The sequence below is a fragment of the Hemiscyllium ocellatum genome, chromosome 4, assembly GCF_020745735.1.
Source record: "Hemiscyllium ocellatum isolate sHemOce1 chromosome 4, sHemOce1.pat.X.cur, whole genome shotgun sequence".
Classification (NCBI taxonomy): Eukaryota; Metazoa; Chordata; class Chondrichthyes; order Orectolobiformes; family Hemiscylliidae; genus Hemiscyllium; species Hemiscyllium ocellatum.
The window spans coordinates 72,112,666-72,136,990 of record NC_083404.1 but is presented as its reverse complement, the minus strand read 5'-3'; positions in this window follow the sequence as shown (position 1 = coordinate 72,136,990).

Below are 24,325 nucleotides of genomic sequence, written 5' to 3'. Positions count from 1 at the left end.
TATCTTACTTAGCAGCCTCCTGGTGGATCTTATCAAAGGCTTCTGGAACTCCAAATAACTAACAGCCATTGGCTGTCTTTGGTCTAATGTGCTCGTTACATCCTCATGTAATTCTAAACATTTGTCAGATATGACCTCCCTTGATGAAACCAATGCATCTTGTACGTAGTATACACTGCTTGGCATTAGTGTTGGAGGGAGTGAATTGTTGTGAATATGGTGCCAATCAAGTGACCTGATCACATTTTATAGTTATTTAAACTATCTGTCCTATAGAGCTGGGAGAATAAGTAACTTCCTCTCCAGTGTTAACTTAAAACTTCAATGTTCAGATTAAATCTTGTGGATAATATGAAATTATAAACCCTGGCAGCCTGATGCACAAAAAATTGAGCTATTCAATTTCTACTTGGATTTACGCAATCAGAGGGTACATTATATTAAAATGGGCTCCCCACAATATTTCACTATTTAAAAATAAACCAAGTAGATTTGCAAACACTTCTTCATTATCCAATGCAATTTTACAATTTTCATGTCATTAAAAGGTGCAAAGAAAACAATAAGTGAAGATCCCTTCTACATTTGAAATTTAGTTTTGGAGAACTACTTGCCATGTTTTACTTGCGCTTACTTGAGATTTGACGAAGTGCATTTTAAAGTAATAGTCACATTTTCTGATACTTGTATAACGATGCCCTTAGGCTCATTAAAGTTATTTTCTCTACAATCAGTGGGAACCTTAGATCTCTAGTCTAATCTCTGCTGCACCTGTGCATTATTCATCAAATAAAGACAGCAAGAGAGATTTTGGATGGTTTTCAAATTCGCCATGGTTTACAAAAGCAGCAGGAATTAGGAAATAATGAAACATCAGACTCCAAACAATTTACATTTAATAAAAGGTATAGTCTGTATTTTAGTGGATTATATTATGACTTGTGAATGTTAGGGCCTATATGCACTTATGGAATGAAGTCCTGGATTTAGCTCGTAAGAAAACACATTAGAGTCTTATAGTAAAAGTTTAATTCAAAGCTCAAAATCTGAAAACAATTCAAGATATTAAAACCTCCTATGACAAAAAATCTAATTATTTTTTCTTTCTGAACACAGGTTCCTGACATGCCATGCAAGAAGCTTTTGAAGGAAGAAATGGGGGAATGGAATAAGTAAACTGTACTTGTGAAAAGGAAGACTGATGAGCTGGTGCAGATTCATAGTTCATTGAAAGTGGAGTTGCAAACAGACAGGTGATGACGAAGGCATTTGACACGCTTGCATTCTTCGTCAGAACATTCAGTATCGGAATTGGAGTGTCATTTTGCAGCTGTGCAGGATATTGGTGAGGCCACTTAGAGTCATAGAGACATACAGAATTACAGTACTGAAACTGTATCTTCAGTCTAATTTGTTCATTCCAACAAGATATTCTACATTAATCTCATCCCACTTTACAGCATTTGGCTTATATCCTCATAAACCCTTCCTATTCATACATTAACCCAAGTGCCTTTTCAATGTTGTGATTGTACCAGCTTCCATCAACTCCTCTGGCAGCTTATTCTATATGTGCATCACCCACCAAATGTAAAAGTTGCCCCTTCGGTTCCTTTTAAATCATTCCCTTCTCACCTTAAACCTATGCCCTTGTTTTGGATTCCCCTACCCTGGGGAAAAGACATTGACTATTCACCCTATCCATGCTCTTCATGATTTTATAAACTTATGTAATGTCACCCCTTATCCTCCAATGTTTCAGGGATAATAGCCCCAAGCTTATTCAATGTCTCCCTACAGGTAAACGTCTCCAACCCTGGTAACATCCTTGTAATATTTTCTTAACCCTCTCAAGTTTGACACCATCTCCCCGACAGCAGGCAGACCAGAATTGACTACAGTATTTCAAAAGTGGCCTAACCAATGTCCTGTACAGCCACAACATGACCTCTCAACTCCTGCAGCCAATGCACTGACAAATAAAGGCAAACGTACCAAATGCCTTCCTCACTATACTACCCTGTCTACCTGCCACTCTGCTTTCAAGGAATACCAAGGTCTCTTGTTCGGCAATACTCTCCAGGACCTTACCATTAAGTGTATACATCCTGCCCTGATTTGCACTACCAAGATGCAGCACCTCACATTTATCTAATTAATCTCCATCTACCACTCCTTGGCCTATTTCCCCATATGATCAAATGTCCTGTTGTGTTCTGAGGTAAACTTCTTCACTGTCCACCAATTTTGGTGTCATCTGCTATACTCACATCCAAATCATTAATATAAATGACAAAAAGCAGTGGACCCAGTACTGATCCTTGCAGCACACAGGCCTCCAGTGTGAAAGAAACCTTCCAAGTCCAACATTCCAAACCTCCTATCTTTGAGCTGATTTTCTATCCAAATGGCTTGTTCTTCTTTTATTCAATGTGGTCTAATCGTGCTAACCAGTCTACCATGTGGAACCTTGTCAGACGCTTTACTGAGGTTTATATGGATGATATCCACTGCTCTGCCTTCAGCAATCTTCTTTGTAAGCTTTTCAAAAAACTGAATCAAGTTAGTGAGACATGATTTCCTCTGCACAAGATTGCACGTGGATGCAATACTAAACAAATATTTCACATCAGTGTTTACTGTGGAAAAGAATGTGGAAGCTGGAGAACTTGGGGAAACAAGTAATAATGTCTTGAAAAGGGTACATATTACAGAAAAGTAAATGCCTGAACATTTTAAAATGCATAAAGGTGGATAAATCACTGGCACCTAGATCAGGTAGACCCTAGAACTTTGTGGGAAGGTAGGGAAGTGATTGCTGGCCCTTTGTTGAGACATTTGTGTCACCAATAGCCACAGGAGTGGTGCTGAACACTGGATGTTGGCTAACGTGGTGCCATTATTTGAGAAAGATTGTAAGGAAAAGCCAGGAAACTATAGACCTGTGAGCCTGATATTAGTGGCGGGTGATTTACTAGAGGGAATTCCAAGAGACAGGATTTACATGTACTTCGAAAGGCAAAGACTGATTAGGGACTGATTAGTAAACACTGATGCAAAATATTTGTTTACTATCACAACCATTTCCTGTAGTTCCACATCAGCTGATCTTTAAGGGGCCCTATTTTCTCCCCTATTTTGTCCTTAATGTATTTACAGATTCCTCTTGGATTCTCCTTAACGTGAACTGTCAAAGTTGTCTCCTGTCCCCTTTTTTTTCCCGCCTGAATTCCCTCTTGAGTATACTCCTACTGCCCTTATACTCTTCTAGGGATTCACTGAATCTCTGCTGATTATACCTAACATATACTTCCTTCTTTTTCGTGACCACAGCCTCAATTTCTCTCATCATCTAGCATTCCCTACACCTAAAAGCTATGCCCTTCACACTGACAGGAACATATCGTCTCTGGACTCTCATTATCTCATTTTTGAAGGCTTCTCATTTTCCAGTCATATCTGCTCCCAATCAACTTTTGAAAATTCTTGCCTAATATTGTCAAAAGTGGCCTTCCTCTAATCTAGAACTTCAACTTTTAAATCAGTTTTATCCTTTTGTATACCTATTTTAAAACAAATAGAATTATGATCACTTGCCCCTTTAGTGACTTGCCCTGCCTTATTATTTTCCAAGAGAAGGTTATTCTCCTTCTCTAGTAGATACATCCACATACTGAATAAGAACATTTTCTTGTCCACACTTAACAAATTCCACTCCGTCTAAGCCCTTAACACTGCAGCAGTCTATGTTTGGAAAATTAAAATCCCCCAAAATCATAATCTATTACTCCTTACAAATTTGTTTCTCAATTTCCCATTGACTACTGTAGTTGGGGGGAGGCGAGGCAGCGGTGGTCAATAATACAATCCCAATAAGGTGGTCATCCCTTTCTTATTTCTCAGTTCCACTCAGATAAATTCACTGGACATCCTCCCCAGTATATCTTCCCTATGTACAGCCATAACGTTATCCCTAAACAAAAATGCCACTTCCCCTCATCTCTTGACCCCACCCCCTTTCTATCCTTCTATATCGTCTTACCCTGGAACAATAAGTTGCCAATGCTGTTCATCCCTGAGCCACATTTCTGTAATAGCAATGATATCGCAGTCCCATGTTCCGAGCCATGCCCTGAGTTCATCTGTGTCACCTGTCAGGCCTCATGCTTTGAAGTAGATGTGGTTTAATTTATCAGTTCTACCTCAATCTCTGCCTTGCTTGATCCTACCTTGACTATTTGACATGCTCCTGTTCTCAGCTGTACCAGCATCAGACTGATCTCTCTTTTCACTATCTGTTTAGGTGCAAATCCACTCCCTCACCCTCTGTTTACTAGTTTAAATCCTCCTGGGACGGCTCTAACAAATCTCCTCAACAGTTTATTAATCCCCTTCAATTCAGATGCAATCAATCCTTCTTATACAGGTCACTTCTACGCCAGATGATCCAAAAATGTATATTCTTCTCCCCTCCATCAGCTCCTTAGACACATATTCATCTGCTCTATCCTCCTGTTTCTACTCTCACTAGCATATGACACTGGGTGTAATCTAGATATTACTACCCTCGAGGATCTACTTTTTAACTTCCTGCCTAATTTCCTATATTCCCTCCTCAGAACCTCGGCCTTTTCTCTTCCTATATTGTTGGTACCAATGTGTACAAACACCTCCTGTTAATCACTCGCCGTTTTGAGAATATTCTGCACCTTCTCGGAGACATCTGTGACCCCGGCACCAGGGAGACAGCACACCATTCAGACGTCTCGCTTTCAGCTGCAGAAATGTCTGTCTGTGCCTCCGACGAAAGACTCCCCTATCATAGTCGATGACTTGGAGCCTGATGTACCCCTCATTACAGTGGACCCAGGCTCGGTTCCAAAAACCTGGCTGTCAGTGCTACATTCCTCAGAGAGTCCTTCCCCTCTAATATTTTCCAAAACAGCACATCTGTTTCAGATGGGAATATCCCTAAGACACACCTGCAATTCCTACTTACTGTTTCTACCTTTCTTAGAAGACCTGTATCTGTGGGTTTTTTGACCTTCCTGAAACTGCCATCCATCACAGCCCCTGGCTCCTGCCAATTCCTCATTGCCCCTAACTGCTGTTCCAGCTGATCCCATGTGATCCAGTTGGACTCATAACAAAACCTCACTTCCTGCAGACATAATCACCAGGAACACTGAAATTCTCCCTAATCTCCCACATTCAACTGGAAGAGCACATCACTCTAATAAATGCCATCTTTGCACCCTAACAATCTACAGATCCAGAAAATAGAAGTCTTAACTGCTCAAAAACACTGCTCCAGGATAACTTGGTGTGTATGTTTTATATAAAAAAAGTTTAATCAATAGATAGGTATCAATGAAATGAATGTTAAAAAAAACCCTACTCACCTTTGCAGATTTACAAAAACAAACAAAAATGAGATAATGACAGTTTGGATTTATGAAACTTAAATCAAAACACTTAACTGATCCCTTTTAGAATACAATTCTAGTTGCCTTTCTATTGGAAGGATGTTGTTAAACTTGAGAGGGCACAGAAAAGATTTACAAAGATGTTGCTAGGACTGGAGAGTTTGAGTTATAGCGAGAAGGTGAATAGGCTAAATCTTTTTTCCCTAGAGCGTCAGAGGTGAGGGGTGACATGATAGAGGTTTATAAAATCATAAGAGGCATGGATTGGGTGAATAGCCAACATTGTTTTCCTTGGTTGGGGGAGTCCAAAACTAGAGGGCATAGCTTTAAGATGAGATGGGAAAGATTTAAAAAGGAACTGAAGGGTAATTTATTCACACAGAAGATGGTGGTGTATGGAATGACCTGCCAGAGGATGTGGTGGAGGCAGGTGCAATTACAGCATTTAAAAGATATCTGGGTGGGCATATGAATACGAAGGGCTTTAAGGGATATGGGTCAAATGCTGGCAAATGGGACTAGAACAAATTGGGTATCTGATCAGCACAGATGACTTAAACTAAAGAGTCTGTTTCTGCGTTGTGTGACTCTATGTAGCATTGACCTGGATTTTCTGCCTATGCTGCAATGGATTTGGTGAATGATGAGAAAAATAGATGAGGGAGCCCAGTCCAAATACCCTTACTATTGATAAAAGTTCTTATTGCAAATCTCTCCTTACCAGATTTTGGGTCTATGGTGGAATCCTTCCAGTCACTGAAGATGCAGACATTGGTGAAAGCTAGGAAAATAAGGAACTCTTAGATCTCAAGAGCAAACAGTCCTATATTTAACTTCAAAACAGCTGTATCAGTTTTCTGGAGGGTCACTGTTCATAAGACTTAATATGATTTCTGATGCTATCTCCCCAAACTTGCCTCATTAGCTATGCTCCATGTGCATTAGACATGAGGAATGACACGTCATCAAACATTCAAATGCACATTCTTACATCCATTGTTATTCAAGAGGCAGTTTGCATATCCTTAGGCTCAACTCATTTTGGAATCCTAAGGGAGTGCACTATTTTCCCCATGCTCAGTGTACTCAACCATTCATTTCATTATTCAACACGGCACCATCACATGCTGAAAAGCTTCCAAATTGTTCACAACAATCATTCTTCTTCAGCAACAGCAAATATGAAGAAAGAAGAAATAGACATTGCAGTTGTATCTGAAAACAAAGGGACTTCTTGGCTTTTAACTCCCAGGTAGTTTACAGTCAGTGAGTGGTGACTGCAACCAATTTATATCTCCCAGAACCAGGGGTCAATTAATGCTAAAATAAAAAAAAATTGAAAGAACTGCGAAGGTTGTAAATCATAAAGAAAAACAGAAGTTGTTGAAAAAGCTCAGCAAATCTGGCAGCATTTGTGAAAAGAAATCAGAGTTAAAGTTTTGAATGTGGTAACCCTTCCTCAGAACTGATGGTAGCGAGAAAAATGACAGTTTATATGCAGAAGATTGGGTGGAGGAAGACAATAAGGAGTAAACGATAGGTGAGGATAGAGCCCAAAGAGAGAGAAGAACAGTTGAATAGACAAAGGAGTGGATAACAATCTGGCTAGGATGGTAGGCACCTTTTAATAGAAACTGTATGTAATGCAGACTATGTGATAACAAGGTCTGGTGTGTGGGATGGGGACTAGGTGGTGGAAGAGTTCAGGCCCTAAATTATTGAACTCGGCATTGAGTCCAGAGGGCTGCAGGGTCCCCAGTGGTGAAAATGAGGTGTTCTTCTTCCAGCCTGTGCTGAGCTTTCCTGAGATGTTGGCCAGGGACCAGGGTAATGTTTAAAAGTGGCAGGCAACTGGAAGCTCAGGGGCTTTTTTTGGTAGAACATAGATGTTCTGCAAAGTGGTCACCTAGTCTAGGCTCCTTTTCCCCAGTATAGAGGAGACTATATTGTGAGTAGCAAATGCAGTAGACCAGCTTGTATGAAATGCAGGTAAAGTGCTGCTTCATCTGGAAGGTATGCTGGGGACCTTGCATACTGAGGATGGAGGAGGTAAGTAGGCAGGTTTTACACTTAGGCAGTTGCAGGAAAAGATGCTGAGGGGATGTGGGGAAATGGTGTTGGACGAAGAAAGTGTGGACCAGGGTGTCCTAGTGGGTATGGACTCTGTGAAAGGTGGACAAGTGAGGTGAGGGGAATATGTGTCAGGTGGTGGCATCTTGCTGCAGGTGGAAGAAATGACAGCTGATGATCTTTTGAATGTAGATTCTAGTGGGATTGTAAGTAAGGATAAGGAGAATCCTATTGCAGTTGGAGGAGGGAAGACGGGGGATGGGAGTGTGGGAGATGGGTCTGACACGTTTGAGGGACCAGTCAACAATGGTGCTGGAGGTTGAGGAAGAAGGTGGATGTTTTGGAGGTTGCCTTGTTGAAATTGGCCTCATTGGAATATATGTAATGGAGATGGAGGAACTGGGAGGATGGAATGGAATCTTTACAGGAAGGAAATTGCGAGCATGAATACTCTAGATAGTGGTGGTAGTCAAAGGATTTATTAATGACCAGTTTATCCTCAGGAATGGAAACAGAGAGGTCGAGGAAGGGAAGAGGTGAGGAAGGAAATAAACCAGGTGGAAATGAGGGTGAGTGGAAATTGGAAACAAAATTGATGGACTTTCCAATTCTGGATGAGAGAAGGAAGCAGCACTAATAGTATCAGTGATATTTTGTGAAAAGAGTTGTGTGGGGTCAGAATAGGAGTGGAACAAGGAATGTTCCACATAGCCCATAAAGAGACAGGCATAACTGGGGCCCATGTGGGTACCCAAGGTCACCGCGCTGATCTGAAGAAAATGAGAGGAGTTAAAAGAAAAGTTGTTGAGGATGAGGACAAGCTCGGCTAAGCAGAGGAGGATGGTGGTGGGTGGACATAGTTCAGGCCTTTCCTCCAATTAATTCCTGTCTGGATTACAGTGTCTGATGCTCTATCATGCCCAAGGGGACATGGAATATGTTAAATGCCCCCATCTGCATCCTCAAACACTGCTGCCATTTGTCTGCAGTGTACTACAAGGCACCTCTCACCAGATCAATCCTCATCTTGTGCAGATTTATCATCCGCTGTACAGCACTTTGGTTGCACAATGCGATGCAATGTATCTAGGTTTGGTCTCTGTCAGGGGATTGCGTAACAAAGGCATCAGCTATGGTGGTATAGGGTAGCCTTTGTGTCCAAGTAACCATCCTTGTAAGGCAACTAGCCCTTGAAATGAAGCAGGACATAAAAATTCTCAAACAGAGGCAAAGAAGGCAGGTAGTGCAAAATCCCAAGTGGTCATCCCCTTTTTTAACAGACATACCATTTTAGTACTTTTATGGGAGATGACTGTACAGGGGAATGCAGTGGCAGCCAACTTTTTTACACCATGGGTGATTCTGCTGCACAAGAGAGGAAGAAGATGGTAGGGGATTCATTTGTAAGGGGAACAGTTATTTCTGTGAACACAGAAAAAACTCCAGGATAGTCTGTTACTACCCTTGTGCCAAGATTAAGGATGCCACTGAACAGCTGCAGGGCATTCTGAAGGGGGTTGGCAAACAGACAGGGATTGTGGTGCTTATTGGTACCAAGAACATAGGTTAAAAAAAGAGATGATGTCCAGAAATAAGAATTTAGAGAGATGGGAAGTAGATTAAAGCACAGGACCCACAAATAGTCATCCCTGGATTATATCTGATGCCATTTGGTTATTCCAGATGAATGTGAGATTGGAGAGATAGCACAGAAGGGAAGGCTTTAAATTTCTAGAACACTACACTGGGGTCCATTTTGGGAGTGGGGGGACCTGTACAAGGTGGACAGGTTGCAAGTTGAAGCAAAATGGGAAGCACTTCCTTGCAGGAGGTTTGCCAGTACTGTTGAGGGAGGTTTAAACTAAATTGGCAAAGGAGTGAGATCCAGATAGAATGTTAGAGGGAGGATGGTTAACAGCCATTAGAAGTGAGTTAAGAAGGTACAGACATAAGCCAGTTAAAGCACAAGGGAACTTGGGAAGGTTAGATGGTACTTATTTTAATACCCCTTTAACTGAGAGGCAGGATTGGAAGTTCAATATTGCAGGATACAGGGTTTTCAGCTAAGACAGGCAAGGAAGTCAAATAGAGGGAGATGTTGCAATTTTGGTCAGGGAATCTATTACAGCAATGACATCTCACAAGGCTTCTGAAATGAAGCCATTTGGATAGAACCTAAAAACCAAAAGTAGTCAGTCACAATGCTGTGGGTGTACTATAGGCTCCCTGATAGTCCAACAGAGGAGTAAAGTGTGGAAATGAACAGTTAAATACATGGGAGTTGGGTGGGAATATGGGAAATATCAAAGCCAAATTGGTTTACAGGAAAAGCTACCAAGAAAGGAATATAAAGACCTGGATTAAGAAGCTGATTCTATGATTCACTGTATGAAGCACAATATCTGATTCCTTCTATCGTAATGCATGACCTGCTGTGTGGAGTCCAAATCCTTGCCTCAAGCACACTTGACCCCATCATGCAACATTATGAATCAATACCTCTAATGGTTTTGATGCAGAAGCAATGAATTGTGGTCTGAAAAAATTTATCACAGTTGCCAAAGTAACAAGGATCTTCCAAGGTCTCACAGGTTGTACAACGTACAGGACCTTACACATTGTATGACTTTTTTGCTTAATTAGTTCATGCAATATGGGTGTCTAGCTGGATTATCATAAGGAAAAATAGGGTGGTCGCTAGGACTTTAAACTAGTGAGTTGGGGGAAAGAGAAAGGGAAAACGATAGAACGTGTGATGCTAAGTAAAAAGGTAAGCAATATGTTATCATATGTTCAGGAGGGTTTAAGTTCAAGGCAGAGTATTGTTATGGACTAGGCCAAACCACTCAAACATTCTTAAGCAGGCAGCTCCAGACCATAACTTCGCAATTTGTTTCGCTAAGTATACAGTGAAAATTACCCAGAGTAAGATAGCTGGAATGACTACAAGATTTTAAAACAGACAAAAATTTATTCACAAAATTACACAATGAAACACAAATAATAGAATAAAGAACCCCTGCAGAACTTAATCTAGACTTAATTATGCTGTTCCGAATGTGCACAACAGTTCCAATAAGCAAGCTCCCTTTAAAAACCAGTATAAATGAAACACATGCTTACAGGTTGAAGTTGAGAAGCAGAAAAGAGAGAGAGTTTCCACACAGCTCCCCATTGAACTTCCCAGTTCAAGACTGAATGAAAACTGTTCTGCTCAGGTCAGCTAGAGTGCTGACCACTCCCCTCTCTTTATGCAGGTTATTTCTAAAGCATGACCACTTTGGCCTGAAGTCTAATCTGTTTACATATAAACAAAATGCCTCTCAAAATCCTTTTCATCTCTCTACCAAACCAGACTGATCGGAGCCTGGCCTGGTTTATTGTCCCTCTGAAAAATATCAAGGACAAAGTCTCCTTGAGGCAAGAAACCCCTTTTAGAGAAAAAAGGGGCAAGCTTGTGACACCTCCCCCTTAAAAATAAATGAGCCACCAATAGCAAAAGGTGGCTTCATTTTTAACCCTTCAAAACCCAGTTAGTAGTCTAAACACACATATACACTATACTAACTATAAACATGCAAACATGTACAACCACATGCAAATTCAGGCTGCAGTACACCCTCCACCGAATGCCTCCGTATCTCATTCAACTCTTGATAACGCATCGGCAATCACGTTTTCGCGACCTGCCACATGCGCAATTATCAAATTGAATGGCTGCAACAACAAGCTTGATTTAAACAGTCTGGCATTTTTGTCCTTACATTTTTTCACAAATGTCAATGGGTTGTAATCAGTGCATCGTCTCAGATGCATTACTGGTGATATAAACACTGAAATGTTGTAATGCCAACACCAAGCTTAAAGTTTCTTTCTCCACCGTTGTATATTTCTGTGGATGAATGTTCAACCTCCAGGAACAATAACTGATGAGTCTTTCTATTCCCTCGTCATCCTCCTGCAGGAGCACTGCACTGACACACCCACATCACTGGCATTGATAGCCACCTTGAAAGGCTTTATGCAATCTGGTGTGGTAATACTGGGGCAGTGGTTAATACAGTGTCTAGGCTGTCAAATGCCTCTTGTCAGTCTGCTGTCCACTGAAACTTCTTGCCATTTTTTTAACAATTCGGTGAGTGGAGCAGCCATACTGTTAAACTTTGGCACAAATTTTCAGTAAAATTCACTCAATCCTAGGAACCATAGTATTGCTTTTTTCACAATGGTGTGGGAGATTCCTCAATTATTTTCATTTTTGCATCCTGTGGGATCATTTGTCCACATCCAATAACATGGTCCAGGAAGGTGACTTGGACTTTGGCAAATTCACTTTTAGCTAGGTTTACCACCAAGCCTGCCTTCCGAAGTCAATCGAACTAGTCCAATAAATGCTGGAAATGTTCCTTCCATGCATGACTAAACATCATCAGGTCATCATTATGCACCACAGAGTTGGGTAATCTGGCAATGATCTTATTAGTCAGTCACTGAAATGGGGCTGGAGCGTTTTTCATACCAAGTGGCATGACTTTGAAATTATATAGTCCATTTGGCATTACAAACCAAAAATTGTCTATTCTCTTTCTGACAGATGTACTTGCTAGTAGCCTCTGTGCAAGTCCAACTTAGAAACGTAAATTGTTTGTCTCACTTTTTCAACACAGTCCTCCAACCATGGAATTGGATATGTTATCTATTGGTGAGCTCCAGTCATTGTCAGTCACTTCAATGATGCCATCTTGGAGCATGCTCTCTATCTCCTTGTGAACCTGTGCCAACTTTAGAGGGTTATGCCTGTAAGGATGTTGCTTAATTGGAACAGCATCTCCTATATCTACATCATGCACAATTAGGTTAGTACTTCCCAGTTTACATCTGCATATCTCCCCATGTGATAGTAATAACTCTTTCAGGTCATTTCAATTTTTTTGCGGATGGTAACTCAATAATTTATTCCAATTTTTGAAAACTTCCTCATTATCCAATTTGATTTGATGAATGTCCAATTCAGAATCCCCTGAACTTGGTTCTTCCTTCTGTGCTATAATCATTAACACCTTCTCTTGCTTTCCTTCCCTATCAAAATACCCTTTGAGCATTTCGCTTGACACACTCTCTTTTTCCCTCTCTTCTGCTTTTGATTGTAACTCAAACTGTTTCATTTTGCTGCTCTTTGTTTATTTCTCGCCTCTAGCTGCTTCATTTGCAATTGAATTATTGCCATCCCTTTAGATTCTGATGGTTTCTCCTGTGCTGTAATTAACTCTCCTTTCCTCACAGAAGCAGGCAATTCTAATTCCAGCTTCTCTGCTAATTTTTACAACTTGCTCTTATTCACTTCTAAAAAAACTTCCAAAGTCACTGCATCCACAACCAGAAAACTGTTGGCAACCGAAACAACCATTACTATCCAAGCTTTGTCTACCCAATCAAACCAACATCTGAAATAAAGACACTAACACCTACCACTCTCTGTTTAAAATCCCACAAAGAGCCCCTAGTCCGTTACGGACTAGGCCAGACTACACAAAACATTCTTAAGCAGACAGGTCCACACCATAACTTTGCAATTTGTTTCAGTAAGTGTATTGTGAAAATTACCCGGATTAAGATAGCTAGGTTGACTATTAGATTTTAAAACAGACAAAAATTTAATCACAAAATTACACAGTGAGACACAGAAAAACAGAATAAAGAACCCCTCCAGAACTCAACCTATCCAACTAGAATTAATTATGCTGTTCCAAAAATATGCAACAGTCCCAATAAGTAAACTCTCTTTAAAAACCAGTATAAATGGAACACATGCTTACAGGTTGAAGTTGAGAGGCAGAAAAGAAAGAAAGTTTCCACACAGTTCCCTGCTGAACTTCCCAGTTCAAGACTGAATGAAAACTGCTCCACTCAGGTCAGCTAGAGAGTTGACCACATCCTCTCTTTATACAGGTCAACTCTAAAGCATGACCACTTTGGCCTGAAGTCTCATCTGCTTACACATAAACAAAAGGCCTCTCAAAATCCTTTTCATCTCTCTACCAAACCAGACTGATCAGAGCCTGGCCCGGTTTATTGCCTCTTTGAAAATTATCAAGGACAGAGTATCCTTGAGCCAAGGAATAGCATTTAGATTTTAAAAAAAGGGGCTAGCTTTGTGACACTATGAAAGAAATGAAAAGGAAGGATAACTCAGAGATATTATTAGATATGATGGAAAGCATGAGGGTAGGAAAGTTAACAAAAGAACACTTTACCTGAATGCTTGTAGCATTCGTAACAAGGTTGATGAATTAACTGTACAAATCATCATGAATGAATATGATTTAATGACCATTATGGAGACATAGTTACAGGATGGTCACGACTGGGAGTTAAATAGACCATTCAGAAAGAAAGGTAGGAAGGCATGGGAGGTGGTGTAGCTCTGATATTCAAGGACAACATCAGGGCGGTGTTGACAGATGATACAGGTTCTATAGGGAATAACGTTGAATCCATTTGGCTGGAAATTAGAAATTCTAAGAAGAAAAAGTCACTGATAGGCATAGTCTATAGGCCACTAAATAGTGACATCATAATGGGGTGGGCAAAGAGCAAAGAAATGAGTAATGCCCGCAAAAGTGGCATGGCAATTATCATGAGGGATTTTAACCTACATGGTAAAAACAAGGACTGCAGATGGTGGAAACCAGAGTCCAGATTAGAGTGATGCTGGAAAAGCACAGCAGGTCAGACAGCATCCGAGGAGCAGGAAAATCGATGTTTCGGGCAAAAGCCCTGCATCAGGAATAGAGGCAGGAAGCCTGCAGGTTGGAGAGATAAATGAAAGGGAGGTGGGGGTGGAGAGAAAGTAGCATAGAGTACAATAGGTGAATGGGGGTGGGAATGGAGGTGATAGGTCAGAGAGGAGGGATGGAGAAGGTAGCAAAGAGTACAATGGGTGAATGGGGGTGGGGATGAAGGTGATAGGTCAGAGAGGAGGGTGGAGTGGATAGTTGGAAAGGAAGATAGGCAGGTAGGACAGGCCATGGAGGTAGTGCTGAGCTGGAAGGTTGGAGCTGGGTGAGGTGGGGGAAGGGGAAATGAGGAAACTGGTGAAATCCACTTTGATGCCATGGGGTTGAAGTGTTCCGAGGCGGAAGATGAAGCATTCCCCCTCCAGGCATCGGGTGGTGAAGGAGCGGCTGGGAAGGAGTCCCAGGACCTGCATGCCCTTGGCAGAGTGGGACGGGGAGTTGAAATGTTGGGCCACAGGGCAGCGGGATTGATTGGTGTGGGTGTCCCGGAGATGTTCCCAATGGCGCTCTGCTAGGAGGTGTCCAGTTTCCCCAATGTACAGGAGACTGCATCGAGAGCAACGGATACAATAAATGATATTGGTGGATGTGCAGGTAAAACCTTGATGGACGTGTAAGGCTCCTTTGGGTCCTTGGATGGAGATGAGGGAGGAGGTGTGGGTGCAGGTTTTACAATTCCTGCGGTGGCAGGGGAGGGTGCCAGGAAGGGAGGGTGGGTTTTGGAGTGGGGGGGGGGGGGGGGGGGGGGGGGGGGTGGAGGGGAGGCATGGACCTAACTGGGTAGTCACGGATGGAACAGTCTTTGTGAAAAGCGGAAATGGGTGTGGAGGGAAATATATCATCGGATGATGTGGTTTATGTGAAGGTTGGTGAGGTGGAAGGTGAGCACCAAGGGGGTTCTGTCCTTGTTACGGTTGGTGGGGTGGGGTTTGAGGCCGGAGGGGCGGGATTTGGGCGAGGTGCGTTGGAAGGCATCTTTAACCGCTTGAGAAGGGAAATTGCAGTCTCTAAAGAAGGAGGCCAGCTGGTGTGTTCTGTGGCGGAATTGGTCCTCCTGGGAGCAGATACAGTGGAGGTGGAGGAACTGGGATTATGGGATGGCATTTTTGCAGGAGGTAGTGTGGGAAGAGGTGTAATCCAGGTAGCGGTGGGAGTCGGTGGGTTTGTAAAAAATGTCAGTGTCAAGTCAGTCGTCATTAATGGAGATGGAGAGGTCCAGGAAGATCAGAGATGCTCCAGGTGAATTTAAGGTCGGAGTGGAATGTGTTGGTGAAGTTGATGAATTGCTCAACCTCCTCGCGGGAGCACGAGGTGGCACGAATGCAGTCATCAATGTAGCGGAGGAAGACGTAGGAGTGGTGCCGGTGTAACTACGGAAGGTGGATTGTTCTACATAGCGAACAAAGAGACAGGCATAGCTGGGGCCCATACGGGTGCCCACAGCTACCCCTTTGGTCTGGAGGAAGTGGGAGGATTCTAAGGAGAAATTGTTAAGGGTGAGGATCGGTTCAGCCAAACGAATGAGAGTGTCGGTGGAAGGGTACTGTTGGGAATGTCGGGAGAAGAAGAAACGGAGGACTTGGAGGCCCTTGTCATGGCAGATGGAGGTGTAGAGGGTATGGGTGGTGTCTTGAACTTATGTGGGGAGTTCCTGGGCTAGGGGGGATAGGACAGTATCAAGGTAGTTAGAGATGGGGCAGGAGCATGCTGAGACAATGGGTCGGCCAGGGTGGTCAGGCTTGTGGATCTTGGAAAGAAGGCCAGCTGGTGCAGGATTCCCGGACTATGAGGTTGGAAGCTGTGGATGGGAGATCTCCTGAAGTGATGAGGTTCTGTATGGTCTGAGAGATGACAGTTTCATTCTGGGGGTGGGGTAATGGCCAAGGGGGCGGTAGGAGGAGATGTCTTCTAGTTGGCGTCTGGCTTCAGCAGTGTAGAGGTTGGTGAGCCAAACTACCACTGCACTCCCTTTTTCTGCTGGTTTGATGGTGAGGTTGGGATTGGAGCAGAGGGAGTGGACCACTGCATGGCTGAACCAGCTTGGTCAGAGTAGCCTTGAGGAGGAGTTCATTGAGTGTATCTGTGATAGTTTTCTTGAACAGTATGTAATAGAACCGACGAGGAACCAAGCTATCCAATATCTGATCCTGCGCAATGAGATAGAAATAATTAATGACCTCATAGTTAGGGATCCTCATGGAAGGAGTTGAATTTAGAATGCACATTGTGAGTGTGAAGATAAAATTCAATTCCAGGGTCCTGTGCTTAAACAAGGGAGACTACAATAGAATGAGGGAGGATTTGGCTAAATAGACTGGAAACAAAGAGTTAATGGTGGGACAGTCACAAGCAGTGGAGGACTTTCAAAGCAATTTTTCCAAGTGCTCAGTAAAAATATAAATCCAGTGAGAAGGAAGGACTGTAACAAAAGGGGTAATCTGCCATGGTTGTCTAAGGAAATAAGGGAAGTCATCAAATTGAAAGACAAGGCATAGAAAGTGGCCAAAAACAGCACGAAACTGGAAGATGAGGAAAACGTTAAAGGTCAACAAAAAGAGCTATAAGGAAAAATAAAATGGAATATGAGAAAAGAACTAGCATGAAATATAAAGACAGATAGCAAAATTTCTATAAATATATAAAATGAGGATGAGAAGGGGCATTTGGTTATGGGATATGATGAAATGGCCGAGGCATTGAACGTGTATTTTGCATTGGTCTTCACAGTGGAGGGCACTAATAACATGCCAGTAATTGACAAAGGGACAAAGGTAGGTGAGGATCTAGAAACAATCATTATTACGGAAGAGGCAGTGTAGGGCAAGCTAATGAAGCTAAGGATAGACACGTCTCCTGGCCCTGATCAAATGCATCCCAGGGTACTAAAAGAGATGGGGGGAGAAATAGCAGGTGCACTGGTGATAATTTTTCAAAATTTGCTGGACTTTGGGACAGTATCAGCAAATTGGAAAATAGTAAATGTGACACCATCGTTTAAAATGGAAGTTAGACAAAAGATGGGAATTATAGACCTATTAGTTTAACTTCTGTAGAGGGGAAGAAACCTTTATTATCAAGGAAGAAATAGTAATGCATTTCGATAGAAATTGTCCTGTTGGGCAGATGCAGCATGGGTTCATGAAGGGCAGGGCATGCTTAACAAATATTTCAAATTCTATGAAGCCATTACGAACAAGGTGGACAATTGGGACCCAGTGTTTGTGGTGTAGCTAGATTTCCAAAAGGAGTTTGACAAGGTGCCGCACAAGAGGCTGCTGCATAAGATAAGGATGCATGACGTTATGGGTAGAGTATTAGTATGGATAGAGAATTGTTTGACTAATAGGAAGGAAAGAGTAGGGATAAATGAGTGCTATTCTGTTTGGCAATCAGTGACCAGTGGTACGCCTCAGGGATCGGGTTTGGGACCGCAATTGTTCATAATTTATATAGATGATTTGGAGTTGGGGATCACGTGTAGTGTGTCAAAGTTTGCAGATGACACGAAAATGAGTGGTAGAGCAAAGTGGGTGGCCTTGTGCATGAATCATAGAAGATTGATCTGCAGCAAACAAGTAATTCGGAAGGCAAATGGGATTTTTGTCCTTCATTGCTAAAGGGATCAAGTTTAAAAGCAGAGAGGTTTTGTTGTAGCTGTACAGGGTGCTGGTGAGGCCACACCTGGAGTACTGTGTACAGTTTTGATCCCCTTACTTGAGAAAAGATGTACTGGCACTGGAGGGGAGCAGAGGAGGTTCACTAGGTTGATCCCAGAGTTGATGGGATTGGCTTCTGAGGAGAGACTGAGTAGACTGGGATTATATTCATTGGAATTCAAAAGAATGGTGGAGGATCTTATAGAAACATATGGTGGCACGGTGCCTCAGTGGTTAGCACTGCTGCCTCACAGCACCAGGGACCCAAGTTTGATTCCAGACTCGGGTAAATGTCTGTGTGGAGTTTACACGGTTCTCCTCGTGTCTGTGTGAGTTTCCTCCGGGTGCTCCAGTTTCCCCCCACAATCCAAAGATGTGCATGTCAGGTGAATTGACCATGTTAAATTGTCCATAATGTAGGTTATTAGTCAGAGGTAAATGTACGGGAATGGGTCTGGGTGGGTTACTCTTCAGAAGGTCAGTATGGATTTGTTGGGCCAAAGATCCTGTTTCCACACTGTAGGGATTCTAATTCTAATTCAAAATTATGAAGGGAATAGATAAGAGAGGATGTTTCCACTGGCAGGTGAAACTAGTACTAGAGGGCATAGCCTCAAGATTAGAGGGATCAGAAGTCAGACTGAATTGAGAAGGGAATTCTTCACCCTGAGGGTTGTAAATCAATGGAATTCCTTGCCCAGTGAAGAGTTGATGCTATTTCAGTAGATGTTCTTCAAGCAAAGATAGATTTTTTTGAACAATAAAGGAATTAAGGGTTACACTGAGAGGGTGGGTAAAGAGGAGCTGAATCCACAAAAAAATCAGCCATGATCTAATTGAATGGTGGAGCACACTTGAAGGGCCAGACGGCTTACTCCTGCTCCTAGTTCTTATGTTCTTATGTTATTGCCCATCCCAAGTTGCCTGGAGAAGATGGTGGTGAATAGGTAAAACCACAATGTTGTTGGATAGGAAATTCCAATGCTAAGGATTCCCATTGGGAGAAAGACAATTATGATGGATGAGGCAAGATCTAGGATGCATAGCATGGGCAAGGAAACTGCAAGGGATAGGCACAATTAAAATGCGGTGCCTGTTCAAGGAACAGCTACTGCATGTCTTTGCTCAGTATGTACCTGTCAGGCAGGGAGGAAGTGGTTGAGTGAGGGAACCGTGGTTTACCAAAGAAGTTGAATCTCTTGTCAAGAGGAAGAAGGAGGCTTATGTAAAAATGGGACATGAAGACTCAGTTAGGGTGCGTGAGTGTTACAAGTTAGCCAGAAAGGACCTAAAGAGAGAGCAAAGAAGGGTGCAGTTACATTTATGGGGCTGTATTACAGGCCTCCCAACAGTGAGCGTGAAGTAGAAGAACAAATAGGTAAACAGACTATGGAAAGATGTAGAGGCAACAGGGTGGTGTTGATGAGAGATTTTAATTTTTCCAACATTGACTGGGATACACTTAGTGTCAGAGGTCTGGATGGGGCAGAATTTGTAAGGAGCATCCAGGAAAGTTTTCTAGAGCAGTATGTCAATAGTCTGACAAGGGAAGGGGCCATATTGAACCTGGTGTTGGGGAATAAGTCAGTCCAGGTGGTAAAAGTTGCAGTGGGGGATTTCTTTGGGAATAGTGACCACAATTCTGTCAGTTTTAGAATATTCGCAGACAAAGATGAGAGTAGCCCTAAGGGACGAGTATTAAACTGGGCCAAGGCCAATTATATTAAAATTAGATGGGAGCTGGGAAATTTGGATTGGAAACAGCTATTTGAAGGAAAGTCCACATTTGATATATGGGAGGCTTTCAAAGATAGGTTGAAGATAGTGCAGGATAGGCATATCCCTTTGAAAACAAGGGTAAGAAAGGCAAAATTCGTGAACCGTGGATGACAGGAGAAATTGTGCAACTAGCCAAGAGGAAAAGGGAAGCATACATAAGGTCCAGGCAGCTAAGAACAGAACAGGCCTTGGAGGGATATCGGGAGTGGAGGACCAATCTTAAACAAGGAATCAAGCAGACTAAAATGGGTCATGAAATAACTTTAGTGAGCAGAAGCAAGAGGGTAAACAGAGAAAGGATTGATCCACTAAAGGATAAGGAAGGAAGGTTGTGTGTCGAACCTGAGAAAATGGATGAGATTCTCAATGATTACTTTACATCAATGTACACGGAGGAATGGGAGGTGATGGATGCTGAGATTAGAGATAGAAGTTTGTTTACTCTGGATGACGTAGACACAAGGAGGGAAGATGTGTTGGGTAAGCTAAAGGATATTAAGGTAGACAAATCCCCAGGACCAGATGGGATCTATCCCAGGTTGCTGAGGGAGGTGAGAGAGAAAATAGCTGGGTCCCTGACAGATATCCTTGTTGCATCCTTAAAAACAGATGAGGTGCCGGAGGACTGGAGGTTGCTCATGTTGTTCCCCTGTACAGGAAGGGTAGTAGGGATATTCCAGGTAACTACAGACCAGTGAGCCTGACATCAGTGGTGGGAAAGTTGCTGGAGAAGGTACTGAGGGATCTAATCTATTTATATTTGGAAAAGAATGAGCTCATCAGTGATAGGCAACATGATTTTGTGCAGGCTAGCTCGTGCTTTACCAACTTAATAGAGTTCTTTGAGGAAGTGACCAAGTTGGGTAGATGAAGGAGGAGCTGTAGATGTCATATACGTGAACTTTAGTAAGGCGTTTGATAAGGTTCCCCATGGTAAACTAATGGAGAAAGTGTAGTCACATGGTGTGCAGGGTGTTCTAGCTAGGTAGATAAAGAACTAGTTGAGCAACAGGAGACAGAGAATAGTAGTTGAAGGAGGTTTCTCGAAAGGGATCCGTGCTGGGGTCACTGTTGTTTGTCATATACATCAATGAAGGCATTGATGGTCTGATCAGTAAGCTTGCAGATGACACGAAGATTGGTGGAGTGGCAGAAAGCTTAGGGGACTATCAAAGAATACAGGAGAATATAGATAGACTGGAGAGTTGGGCAGAGAAGGGGCAGATGGAGTTCAATCCAGGCAAATGTGAGGTGATGCATTTTGGGAAGTCTAATTCAAGAGTGAACTATACTTTAAACGGAAGAGCCTTGGGAAAAGTTGATAGCAGAGAGATCTGGGAGTTCAGGTCCATTGTACCCTGAAGGTGGCTGCACAGATGGATAGAGTGGTCAAGAAGGCACATAGTATGCTTGTCTTCATCGGATGGAGTATTGAGTATAAGATGTCATGTTAAAATTGAACAAGACATTGGTTAGGCCACATTTAGAATACTGTGTACAGTCTGGTCGCCACATTACCAAAAGGATGTGGATGTTTTGGAGAGGGTGCAGAGAAGGTTTACGAGGATGGAAGGTGCTAGCTATGAAGAGAGGTTGAGTAGGCTTGGATTGTTTTCATTAGAAAAAAGGAGACTGAGGTCTACAAAATCATGAAGTGTATAGACAGGGTAGATAGAGATAAGGTTTTTCTCAGTGTGAACGATTCAATAATGAGAGGTCATGCATTCAAGCTGAGATGTGGAAAGTTTAAGGGGAAAATATGTGACAAGTACTTTACACAGAGGGTGGTAGGTGCCTGCAATGTGTTGCGAGCAGAAATGGCAGAGGCAAGCATGGTAGATTCATTTAAGGTATGTCTGCACAAATGCATGAGTACATGGGGAGCAGAGGGATACAGATGCTTAGGAATTGGGCAATAGGTTTAGATAGTGGATTTGGATCAGCTCAAACTTGAAGGGTCGTAGGGCCTGTTCCTGAGCTGTAAATTTTCTTTGTTCTATGAAGAACCAGGAGGGAACATAAGAAGTCTTTGGCAGGTAAGATCAATGAAAACCCAAAGCTTTCTATAGGTATGTCAGGAATAAAAGAACGACTACAGTAAGATTAGGACCTGTCAAAGACAGTAGTGGGAAGTTGTGCACGGAGTCTGAAGAGATAGGAAGCGCTAAATGAATATTTTTCATCAGTATTCACAGAGGAAAAAGACAGTGTTGTCCAGTAGAATATTGAGATACAAGCTATTAGATGAGATACGATTAAGTTTCATAAGAAGGAGGTGTTAGCAATTTTGGAGAGTGTGAAAATAGATAAGTCCCCTGTACCAGATGAGATTTCAGGACTCTCTGGAAAAGCTAGGGACGAGATTGCAGAGCCTTTGGCTTTGATCTTTATGTCATCATTGTCTACAGGAATAGTGCCAGAAGATTGGAGGATAGCAAGTTGGCTTGTTCAAGAAGAGGAGTCAAGACAACCCTGATAATTATAGACCAGTGAGCCTTGCTTCGCTTGTGGGTAAAGTGTTGGGAAAAATTATAAGAGACAGGATTTATAATCATCTGGAAAGGAATAAAGTGATTAGCGATAGTCAACATGGTTTTGTGAAGCGGGCGATGAGGCCATAGAACAATGGGTTAGTAAATTTGCCGATGACACTAAAGTCGGTGGAGTTGTGGACAGTACGGGAGGATGTTGTAGGTTACAGAGGGACATAGCTAAGCTGCAGAGTTGGGCTGAGAAGTGGCAAATGGAGTTTAATGCAGAAAAGTGTGAGGTGATTCACTTTGAAAGGAGTGACAGGAATACAGAGTACTGGGCTATTAGTAAGACTCTCGGTAGTGTGAATGAGCTGAGACATCTCGGTGTCCATGTACATAGATCCCTGAAAGTTGCCATAAAAGTTGATAGGGTTGTTATTGGTAGAGGGATTAAGTTTTGGAGCCAGTAGGTCATGTTGCAGCTGCACAAAACTCTGGTGCAGACGCACTTGTCGTATTGTGTACAGTTCTGGACACTGCATTACAGGAAGTACGTGGAAGTTTTGGAAAGGGTGCAGGGGAAATTTACTAGGATGTTGCCTGGCATGGAGGGAATGTTTATGAGGAAAGGCTGAGGGACTTGAGGTCATTTTCATTGGAGAGAAGAAGGTTAAGAGGTGACTTAATACAGACATACAAGATGATCAGAGGATTAGATAGGGCGGACAGTAAGAGCCTTTTTCCTCTGATGGTGACGGCTAAAGTTTGGGAGAAGATTTGTAGCTCGGGTGCTCATTGTTGTGGTTCTGTTCGCCGAGCTGGGAATTTGTGTTGCAGATGTTTCGAAGAAACAGGATATGTTTCTTTGTATTACAAGGTATCGCAGAATAAAGCAGTTTGGGGCTGCATTCAATAATCAAACTCATTACAACAATTTGCATTTATATTTGGTCCTTTTAATATTTTAAATTGCCCCAAAGTACTTCATGGGAGCCTTGTAATATGAAGAAACATATCCTATTCACCATAGGCTTGACTCTCAGGATTTTGTTTAATTCTTTTGCTATTTTGAAATGAGATGAAGAATTTCAGTTAAGTGGAGAAATGAGAGGTTATGAGAGGTCATCAAAATTATGAAGCTTTTTGATACGTGATGGGGAGAATCTCATCCTCTATCTCTAGTGTTTGTATCTCTCTCCACCAAAAGAATTAAACAAAATCCTGAGCGTCAAGCCTATGGTGAATAGGATATGTTTCTTCATATAAAAGGTATCGCAGAATGAAGCAATTTGGGGCTGCATTCATTAATCAAACTCATTACAACAACTTGCATTTATATTTGGTCCTTTTAATATTTTAAATAAGCACATCGACCTGGACCCAATATACTGACCACTGCAACGGACAGCTGGAACTGACAACCGGAAGTGGCAGATTCAAACCACTACAAATGCCGGAGGAAAGATCACAGAAGCGCTTCACAGGAGGCTCCCAGCACTGAGGATGTCACCTAGACAGGTGATGGCTAGCACAAAGGAACATAGCTTTAAATTGAGGGGTGACAGATAAAGGTCAGATGTCAGAAGTAGGTTCTTTACTCAGAATAATAGGGGCATGGAATGCCTTGCCTGCAACAATAGCAGATTTACCAACTTTAAGGAAATTTAAATGATGATTGGATAAATAAATTGGATAAATATATGGCTGATAATGGAATAGTGTAGGTTAGATGGGTTTCAGATTGGTTTCACAGGTTGGCGCATCATCGAGGGCCGAAGTGCCTGTAGTGTGCTATATTGTTTCATTGTTCTATTATACCTGCATTCTTGTAATTGTAGCTAGAATGTTATTTTCTCACACAGCTAGTGATAAATAGTAAATATTTGTTTACAAATATGAGAATGTATTTACGATGAATTTTCACCTTTACTATCTATGTGCTAATAGAATGGTTCCTTCCTTTCCTTTTATTCCCACTAATCCTGGAGTATGCAGCTCAGATGAAGGGAGCATGCCCTGTGGCAGAGCCTGTTAGTCTTGAAGTTTTGATAGGTGACACTAGATGGGCAAGACAGGCTGAGTGTGTTGTGCCCAGATGCAAATGAACACCTCTCAGCTTGAAT